Raw genomic sequence first — 10,993 nt, 5'->3', positions numbered from 1 at the left:
GGTGATTCTATTACGAGAATGGCTACTCGCGCACTGGGAGTGGAGAGATGGCGGGAATAGCGTGTACCCACATGGCAATGGGCTGGATTGGTGGAGTACTGTATTCTCGGGTGGCGCGGACCCGTTCTTGTTTTAGAGGACCTGAGGGTAGGTTGGTATATGTAGGTCAGGGACCTGCATATGTCATGTGGTCTGGAATTCCCAGCTGGGTTATAATCGGTTCGAATCGTCGTTGCTCCTCGGTTATGGAGACTCAACTCTCTGTTCATCATCGTAGTTTAATAACTAAAACTTGAGCTAGATTTAAGAAAGTATTGGATATGAAGTTTCATGATCTCAATACGGATCATGTCAGCTTTGTATATGATCTTTATAAAGTTTTATATGTTGAAGTAAAGAATTTTGTTAAAGAGCTTTTACGCAAAAGAACTTTGATTGTTGCTAAAGCCATACCTTGAATCCCTGAGCCTGCATTCCTGAGTCTTATCAATTTTTATTTCGGTTAAGTCTTGTTGAGTACTTTTGTACTCAGGGTTCGTTGACCCTTATTGCAGGTGAGCCTCATGAGCAGGTCTGTTTTGGACCGTGCTGCATGACTGTCCTTCAATGTGATGATGATAAGTAAATGCGTGGCCCTTGGGAAGGGTAATCTATTTGGGTGTTTTGTATTATGTTATAATGTCACTCCACTACTATGGTTTGTAATATTTATCGAACTTAGTTTGTAAGGTTTGAAACAACTAGTTTGTAAACTAAGTTATTGTAATGCTACCGCTATAATTTACTCTGATGTAGATATTTGAATAAATGTTGTAATACTACAATGACTCTGTAATGTGATCCTGCTCGGAAATCATGGATGATTCAGTGTTCCCCGAGGACACCCGATAGTCTTCTTAAGTTATCGGGAACATATGCATAGTCGTCAGAGGTCGTTGGACAGTGACAGGTGCATGTGGGTCCTATAATTGAGGAGGTTCTGCCACACTTTCTAAGGAAAGTCAGCCCTTTCTTGGGATTATATAATAGTTATTTCTTGTTCATACGATCTTCGGGATAGAGAATCCTCGGCTGCAAAGATTTTCTCATAAAACACTAACTGAAGTGTTAGAGGGATTCACTTTCGATAAGAATCCAAAAGCAAGTTCCCTATACTACCTTCTTTCCCTCCTCTGTTTCTGTCTTTAAGAGGCAGTGCATCCGGCAGGAATCGAACCTACTTTTTTACCCATTAACCTTTCTAGGTTGGTGGGCGCATTCACCATTCAGCCATGGATGCTTTAGCGAGTGAACTAGGTTTTTATTTGAGAGCGAACTAGTTTTTTAGTGGTATTACTTCTCGAGCTTCTATTTCTTCCGTTAAGGGAGATTCGGGAAAAAGATGGAATAGGAAGACGTGTTTCCAGAACGAACAAGATACGGGTAGAGAAGGGGAAGTTAGCAAAGTTAGACAAGATTGGAATGGGCATAGGAACATGTATTGATGTACCAGATCGGCTAATGCTCCCAGGTTGATGTGATGTATTCCACCAGTTGACTGGAGACTTTATTATTGGTATATTGATCGGTCTAGCACGGATTGAAATAGGAGCCGGTTCGACAGGAAGCTTTTGAAAATGTAGTGCACCCAGGTAAATAAGGAACAAGATGAATACAGAAGTTAAATGAACATCCCACACCCGAAAGGTACCCCACATAGGCCTTCCCCGAAACCCCCAGTCACTAACGTAAACAAAGTAGAAAAAGCACCAATTTCTGTACTGGTTCCGGAAGAGCGAAGAAAAAGGGGATGTTTTGTTAATGGGAACAAGGAATTGTTTATAGCTGTCGCGATATAAATAACTATACTCATCCGAGCGGCAGGAACATGTACATACAAAATACAAGAATTTCCACCTTGTTGAAGATCTGGTGGAGCTACCCGAAGACTTAAATGAATAGCCATCACTGTTAAGAACAACCGAGATCCAATGAGAATTTGCGCATAGCTTTTTGTCTTTGACATAAAAAAAATAAGTTTGTAATAATGAAACTGACATTTTCTTTTTCCTTGCCTTGCAAGTGGAACAAGAAAGCCTATATAGTGATTTTTATTCTATAAACAATCAAAGGATTTTGCATGCTTTCCATGGAATGACGGAATTCCCCTTGCTTAGTTTTCGCTCCGCTCGTGCATGGCACTCCTTGCTTGCGGAGCGGCATATCGGAAAAAGAAGGATTGACTTTCTATACGGGCCCGTCCCCTCTTACCCCTAACTAACGATTATGCTGCTCTCGCCTTTTTGTAATCTTCTCTTTCCAAAATTCACTACTAATTTTTACTACCTCCTTAGTCACCCTATCCACTCTCATCCTGTTTTTGGGTTCCCTTTTAGGGGATGAGGATATTTCGATGATTCCTCCCTCCGTAGGTGGAAAACGCGTGGGTGAGTAGAGTCTGTGCTTTGCTTTGGGGGGCACCGGCAAGAAGCTTCTCGGCCACCCTACTCTTACTTGATTAGCTACTTACTAGTAACTAGGATCGTTCAAACAATTAGTCAGCAATGTGTACTTCTTTCCTAGTTGAGTGGATCTACGTAGCCGAGCCCAATCTTCTACCACAATCTCTGACCTGACTTGTTGTACTTGATTCACCCACGTAAATAGACAAGGGCTTTCATCCCATAAAAGAGAAGTGAGTCTGCATGTCGACAAATGATTTGGAATTGGAACTGGCCATAGAGGAAACCGAAGCCCTAACTCCCCATTCTTTCTATCTTACATCGCCATCGAGCCCTAGCTGTAGAGTCACATGTTTCTAATCGCAATGGATTTATGTTTTCTTTGGCTTTTCCATTCGCTTCGTTCAACCCTGATCTAGATAGATAGCTCGGCTTCTATTAGCTAAGAATGGTTTTGTCAAGGAAAGGTTTCGCTATACAACAACAATGAACTCACTTCTGATCAAATTGGATGAATCGGTAATCTTTCTCTGTCTTGTGAGAGAGAGTCACTTGCTGTATTGAAAGCGGGTGACATGCATTAAGCGAAATTAGTTGTTATGTTTTTGATCTTCTTTGCGCGAGCTTGACTGAGGAGACGTGTTTGGCTTGGATGATACCGCTATGCTCCTATTCACTTTCAGAGACCGCTCTGAGTTTGCCGCAGGCAACCCTTTCACTAAGAACATTTTAGCCATTAACGAAATGCCACTATTCCACAATGCTTCTTTGATTTATGTGTAGGAGCGGTAGTAGTGAAGAAAATGGAGGGAGAAGAAAGAAAGTGCTATGACACGAGAATAGATCACATCCGACAGCCAGCCATGCCATTAGATAGATCCGCTCTGAGTCTTCTGCAGGATGAGATCCGCTTGGTCTTGTGATAGGGGCTTGAGGAGGAAGAAGAGGGGATTTCTGAAAAAAAGAATGAATCTCCTTATTTATAGGGAATAGGACGTGTGACTTCCTCAAACGAAATGAATGTGGCTTTCGTGATAAGGCAAATCCTTCGTTCGGTACAATCAACATATTGAATCTACGCTCGCTCGGCTCGGTGCTGAATGAACTCCTTCATTGATTCCGGGAAGTCCAGGGTTGGTACCGCTTCTTAGTGCTTTTCTTAGGTATATGAAGAATTGCTTTTTGGTCCCTTTCGTCCAGTGGTTAGGACATCGTCTTTTCATGTCGAAGACACGGGTTCGATTCCCGTAAGGGGTAGGTACTTATTCCCGGCCGAATCCATACATTCGCTGAGTAGGCCGACAAGTGCATAAAGCAATATAGCAATGCTATAGAAAGAAATGCGATAGAAAACCTTACCTATTCCTGTACTTGACCTGTCCTTTCATTTCACTTACTCATAGGCCCTGAAATATCATCGAGCATTGCCGTAGTTGCTTGATTGGTTCATTTTATGGAACATTTGCTTTTAGAAATAACTAGCGTTTCCCCCCGCCACTTAACCAACGATGTCCCCTAAACGTCAACCAAACAACACCGTGGCGGTGGCTGACAAATCAAGGAAGTTTTCCAAACCCAGAAGGTATGATGACATTGAAAACATGCATTGCATCTTGCACCCTAAAGGAAATCACACCATCGGAAATTGCTACACCTTCAATGATCGATACACAAGAAAAGATAGTAAGGGGAACACTAAAGAAGACAATCAGAAAAAAGACAAAGACAACCATGAAGACAAGGGATTCCAAAAATCCAGGGGGATAGTAGCAGTGATCTTCGTCGGGGCCCCAGATTCCAGAAGCAAACATCAAGAAAAGCTAGCTCAACGAACCATCATGGCAGCAGAACTAGCTACTACAAGATATCTCAATTGGTCACAGTATCCAATCCAGTTTTCAAGAGAAGACCAATGGACTAGCGTAGGAAATGTAGGCCATTACCCACTGGTTCTAGATCCAACTATCGCCGGCATGACTGTCACAAAAGTACTAATCGATGGGGGAGCCGGACTCAACATCATTTTTTCAGAAACACTAAGGAAGATGGGACTACAACTCGCCGGGGTGATTACACCAATGAGCACCCCTTTTATGGTATAGTACCGGCAAGGCAGCCATGCCACTTGGATAAATCACTCTACCGGTTACTTTTGAAACTCCCTCAAACTACCGTACAGAGTTCATCAAGTTTGAAGTTGCAGACTTCGATTCATCATATCACGCAATCCTCGGGCGCCCAGCACTAGCAAAATTCATGGCGATACCGCATTATCGGTACCTATTGCTCAAGATGCCAGGGCCTAACGGTGTCCTTTCCCTTCGAAGTGATTTGAAGCGCGCTTTTGACTGCGACATTCAAGCAATCCAAATTGCACCCAAAGCACAAGCCGCCAATGGTAGAAAAGAAATAGTCACTATTGCCGCAGAAATGAGCCCAGAAGAGCTAGAGATACCGGCTAAAAAGCCCAGCATCCTCGCACCACCAAAAGAAGCCGACGTCAAGCAAATCGACCTGGGCACCGGTGATCCATCCAAAACGGCAACAATCAGCGCCCACCTCTCAACAAAATAGGAACTCGCGCTCACCAACTTTCTTCAGGACAACAAAGATATCTTCGCTTGGAAGCCGGCCGACATGCCAGGTGTCCCAAGAGAGTTGGCTGAGCACAGAATCGATATCAATGAAGGCTCCAAGCCTATGAAGCAATGGATACGACGATTCGCACCCGACAAGAAGGCAACAATTAAAAAAGAAATCACAAAGCTAATGGTGGCCGGATTCATCAGAGAAATCCTTCATCCAGATTGGCTAGCAAACCCAGTTCTAGTACAAAAAAAGAATACGGACGAGTGGCGCATGTGCGTCAACTACACAGATCTCAACAAACACTGCCCGAAAGATCCATTTGGGCTACCACGCATTGATCAGATAGTGGATTCAACAACAGGATCTGCCCTATTATCCTTTCTTGATTGTTATTCAGGATATCACTAGACCGCATTAAAGGAACAAGACCAGAACAAGACATCTTTCATCACTCCGTTCGGTGCCTACTGCTATAAGACCATGTCGTTTGGACTCAAGAATGTTGGTGCCACTTACCAAAGAGCTATCCAAACGTGCCTTAGAGAACAGATCGACGAAAACATAGAGGCATACGTGGATGACGTAGTAGTAAAAACAAAGAACCCGGACACACTAATTGAAGACTTAAAGCAAACTTTCGAAAACCTAAAAAGGTGGAGGTGGAAATTGAACCCAAACAAGTGTGTATTTGGAGTTCCTTCAGGACAACTACTCGGATTCTTGGTCAGTCACCGTGGAATCGAAGCCAGCACCAAGCAAATTCGAGCCATAACAGAGATGGGCCCTCCTCGAAGTGTCAAAGATGTGCAGAAGCTAACAGGCTACATGGCGGCCCTCAATCGTTTCATATCAAGACTCGGTGAAAAAGGGTTACCTTTCTTTAAACTACTAAAGAAGACTGACAAGTTTGAGTGGACAGAAGAAGCCAACGAAGCTCTCAAAAGACTTAAGGCATACCTCACCTCCTCGCCCGTTCTCACACCTCCAAAGAAATACAAAGACATGATGTTGTACATTGCGGCAACTTCTACTGTGATAAGCACAGCGATAGTCGTAGAAAGAGAAGAAGAAGGGCACATATATAAAGTACAACGCCCCGTATACTACATCAGCGAAGTACTGACAGAATAAAAAATCTGGTACCCACATGTGCAAAAACTACTCTACGCCCTCCTGATCACTTCACGCAAGCTTCGCCACTACTTTGAAAGCCACAAGATTATCGTGGTGATAGATTTCCCACTTGGAGACATCCTACACAATAAAGATGCAACAGGGCGCATATCCAAGTGGGCAGTTGAACTTGGTGCTCTCAATATCGACTTCACCCCATGGAAGGCAATTAAATCTCAAGACCTTGCCGATTTTGTTGCCGAGTGGACAGAAATTCAACAACCTATATCAAATACCATCCTTGAACATTGGAAGATGTACTTTGATGGATCACTCAAGCTAGGCGGGGCCGGTGCAGGCGTTCTCTTCATTTCTCCAGACGGAAAACAACTCAAGTATGTCCTTCAGATATTATGACAAGCTACAAATAATGAAGCAGAATACGAAGCCCTCATCCACGGGCTCCGAGTGGCAATTACCCTTGGAATCAAACGATTACTCGTATACGGCGATTCAGCAGTAGTCATCAACCAAGTCAACAAAGATTGGGACTGCACCAAAGAAAACATGGGCGCTTACTGTACTGAAATACGAAAACTCGAAAAACATTTTCAAGGATTAGAAATTCTACATGTCCCGCGCGACTCTAATATTGCAGCAGACGTCCTTGCCAAGCTCGGATCGGACAGGGCGAAGGTCCCACCTGGCGTATTCATAGAGGAGTTATCAGCTCCCTCTATCAAACAACCCGGTGAGATAACCCCTGAACTCCCAGCTAAAGGCACCCAGATTTTGGTAATCACCACCTCATGGACCTAGATTTTTATTGATTATATCAAAGAGAATAAGTTGCCAGTAGATAAAGAGGAGGCTACCCGAGTTGTTTGCAGAAGCAAGAACTACGTCCTAGTGGGGAACAAGCTCTACAAAAGAGCCACATCATCAGGAGTACTCCTAAAATGTGTCTCATTTGAAAAAGGCAAAGAGATCTTAGACGAAATACACTCAGGTTGCTGTGGAAATCATGCCGCTTCAAGAACACTAGTCGGCAAAGCATTCCGCACCAGATTCTACTGGCCAACCACTTTGAAAGACGCAGAAGAACTCGTCAGAAAATGCAAATGTTATCAAATGTTCGCAAGACAAGCTCATGTACCAGCTCACAATTTCATCTGCATCCCACCCGCTTGGCCTTTCTCCTGCTGAGGGCTGGATCAAGTAGGACCTCTCAAGAAAGCAAAGGGCGGTTTCGAGTACATCTTTGTAGCAATTGACAAGTTCACCAAGTGGATTGAATACAAACCACTCACAAAATATAGCGCAGCCAAAGCAGTCGAGTCCATCGAAGACATTATGCACCGCTTCGGCATGCCTAATCGAATCATCACAGATTTGGGTTCTCCCTTCACAGCTATAGAATTCCAAAGTTGGGCACAGGATTGCGGATTCGGCATAGATTACGCATCAGTCGCACATCCAGAAGCCAACGGACAGGTAGAAAGGGCTAATGGACTCATACTAGCCGGATTAAAACCAAGATTGTATGAAGAACTAGTGGACTATGGATCCAAATAGATTGAAGAATTATCCAAAGTAGTATGGGGGCTACGAACTCAAATAAGCAAAGCCACCAGAAACTTACCTTTTTTCCTAGTTTATGGATCAGAAGCCGTACTACCTACTGACTTGATCTGGACGTCACCAAGGATGGAACAATATGATGAAGGAGAAGCAGAACACACCTAAAGATTGGAACTCGATAGTACAGAAGAAGTCAGAGTAAACGCTACCCTTCAATCAGCTAGATACCTCTAAGGTTTAAGATGCCACTACAACAAGAAAACCCAGCCCCGATCACTACAAATCGGAGACCTAGTACTAAGAAGAATACAAAAAACTGACGGATGCCATAAACTACTCAGTCTATGGGAAGGTCCTTTTATTGTCTCAAAAGTCACCGGACCGGGCACCTACAAGTTGATAACTGAAGATCGAAAAGAAGTCAACAATACATGGCACATCAGCCAACTAAGAAGATTCTACGCATGAAAACAACTCAAGGAAGAATATATATACAAGCCACCAGAGATCAACGTTCATGATCAATAAAGATGGTGTTCCTCGACAACATATGTATTATTATGGCTTTTGTTCATGATCAATAAAGAGAGTGTTTCTAGACAACATATGTCTTATTATGGCTTTCCCCGAGTTGTTTTCACTAAGCATACCGGCCGAGAGCAAAAGAGCTGAAAAGATGCTTGAGCCCGCCGATGAGGGTAGCTAATAAGCTAACACTCGAACCAAAAAGCAAAATGGCTAAAATTAGACCTGAGCATACCGACCGAGAGCAAAAGAGCTGAAAAGATGCTTGAGCCCGCCGATGAGGGTAGCTAATAAGCTAACACCTGAACCAAAAAGCAAAATGACTGAAATTACGCCTGAGCATACCGGCCAAGAGCAAAAGAGCTAAAAAGATTCTTAAGCCCACCGATGAGGCGAAGACATCCAGACAAAGAAGACATCAACAAAGTATAATATCCTATTACAGAGGCTGGAGTACAAAGGTCAATTACATCAAGCATCATCATCAGGAGAAGAAATATCAATATTAAGATTATCCACAATCCTCCTGGCTAAATCTTCGACCTCAGGCTCCACCTTTTCAACGGCATCCAGATATTCTTGACTCTCGGCTTCCTTTGCAACCTTGGACAAAGACACCTCCAGAGCAAGAACTCGGACCTAGGCAAGAACATTTCTAGTACATAGCTGGGCGCACCTCTTCACGAACTCCTAGAAACGGGTCAGAACTTGGGGAATAAACTGAGCCCAAGATTGACCATCATCTGCTGGAGTCCGGAGAAGATCGGCTACTAACCAAAATGATTTCCACAAAGCATTCCAGTTCTCAATAGCCGTCGCCAACTTACCAGTCAAGACTTCAATAGTTTTTGGACCTGCACAAGATCCTTGTCAGCTCCACGCCTAATCAACTTGGCAAGCGCGAGTTCTTCTTCAGCACGAGTAATTACCTCCTCAGCTCTGTTGTGACTATTGCAAACAAGTGTCTTCATTTCCTCAATACCGTCCGAGAGCTTTTGCTTTTCAACTCGGAGAGCTAGACCAGGTACCAAAAAACAAGTCAGCAGAAAGGGAAATTTGAATACAAAAGGAAACGAAAAGAACCCGCAATACCATTGCACTCATTCTTCATGGCCTCCACATTCTTCATGGCCTCCACATTCTTCAAGGCCTCCTAGACAGCAGCATCCCTCCATTTTTCTGCCTCAACCACCTAGGCGCAGAGAGCCTGTTCCTCCCTTTGGTGCGTTTGACGCTCGGTCTCCATCTCGGCCCAATAGAGGTCAAGCTCTGTTTTTAGGGCACTAACCTCGGAAGACAACTTTTTCTTGGTTTCAGACGAGAAAAAGAAGCCGGTATGATCCAGAGAAAAAGACTGAACAAAAAGAGAGAGAGAAAAGCAAGACATAAGAACAGAAGAAAGACGAACATCTAGAGAAAGAACTTCAGAAAAACTTACCTAGAGTTTTTCCCCAAAATAAGTCATAAAGGTTCCCCAGGCAGCGGTCAGCTCTGACAACCGATGAGTGGCATCGAATTGTTGCACCACATCATCATCCAAACGCGGACCACCAGTAGCAAAAGGAGCAGATGGAGAAGCCGGCCGATGCGAAGAAGGCATGACCAGGGCCATATCCTAGGAAGCCTTGGCTACCCCCTCAGGTGGATCCATCGCCATGGCCACGGTCACCCCCAGAGTCAGAAAATCCGCAGTAGCGTGATCACCAGGGAACCCTGTCTCCCTCACAGCCACCTCGCCGACCGTACGTTTCGAGTCCTGAGGCTCAGTACACAGAGGCGCACCAGAGGACTGGCAAGAGGTCGACTGAGGGTTAAGGGAAGGCGAAGGTCTGCAAGATAATAAGGAAACTCGACGATAAGAATGTGAATTAGAAAAAGGAAAATAGAAACAAAGAAACATAATGAAGATTCACTTACTCAGCTATCTTCTTCTTCATAAGACCCCCACGACTAATAGAAGACCTTTGAGGGGGAACTATAGCAGCAAAAATATCACCACCACCCTGCGACAGGAGTGGCGTGGTCGGTACTGGAGCCCCAGAAGAACTCAAGCTCGACGACCGCTTACTACAAGAGAACAGGGCCAAAGTTAGAACAAAAAGAGGTGTTCAACAACAGAAAAACAAGGAAATAACTCACCGACGCGTGACAAGGGCCGCATCATCATCCTCATCTTCCTCAGTCTCCAACAAGGCCACCACAGCGCCATCTAAAAAAGGAGAAAAGTACTCGGTTAAAAGCACAAACAAACAACAAAAAGACAAAACATATTAATATGCTCACCTAGGAGCACGCTACCTATAACTTGAGTACCTAGGTGAGTACTCGACTGGCGAGACTTCTTGGAGGCAGACAAACCAGAAGAACAATCCGCTCGCCCCCTTTTTACAACACTATGAGGAGCTCGAGGAACTAGACGAGGAACATACTCTACATATGTGTCAAGAACTACGGAAGAAACACCAGGAAACATCGTGATAGTTTGAAACTTACTGGTTAAAGACGCCCTAGCGAGACTCTCCCCAGTCTCCACAATGGTAGGGCAATCATCAAGGGGGATCAGATCAATGAAGTTACGCCCCAATTCCTATAAAATAGTAAAACAACCAGACAAGAAAGATTAAGCAAAAATGGAGACAACAAAGGAAATACAAAAAGTACCCGCAAAAGAAAAAACAACTCACAGCAGGAGGCGGGTTGTTAGCACCATACTCAGGGACAGCATGCGGAATGACGCTTACTCC

General features: G+C 44.1%; 1 non-coding gene across 1 annotated transcript; it reads left to right on the top strand.

Annotated features, from left to right (window-relative positions):
- The first annotated feature begins 3,626 nt into the window (after positions 1–3,626).
- Positions 3,627–3,698, top strand: TRNAE-UUC (transfer RNA glutamic acid (anticodon UUC)). The gene has a single exon. It is a non-coding gene; the product is annotated as a tRNA-Glu (tRNA).
- Positions 3,699–10,993: the final 7,295 nt, after the last annotated feature.

This window comes from Miscanthus floridulus, chromosome 5, assembly GCF_019320115.1.
Source record: "Miscanthus floridulus cultivar M001 chromosome 5, ASM1932011v1, whole genome shotgun sequence".
Classification (NCBI taxonomy): domain Eukaryota; kingdom Viridiplantae; phylum Streptophyta; class Magnoliopsida; order Poales; family Poaceae; genus Miscanthus; species Miscanthus floridulus.
The sequence above is the reverse complement of the archived record's forward strand: the minus strand, read 5'-3'. Positions and strand labels throughout refer to the sequence as shown.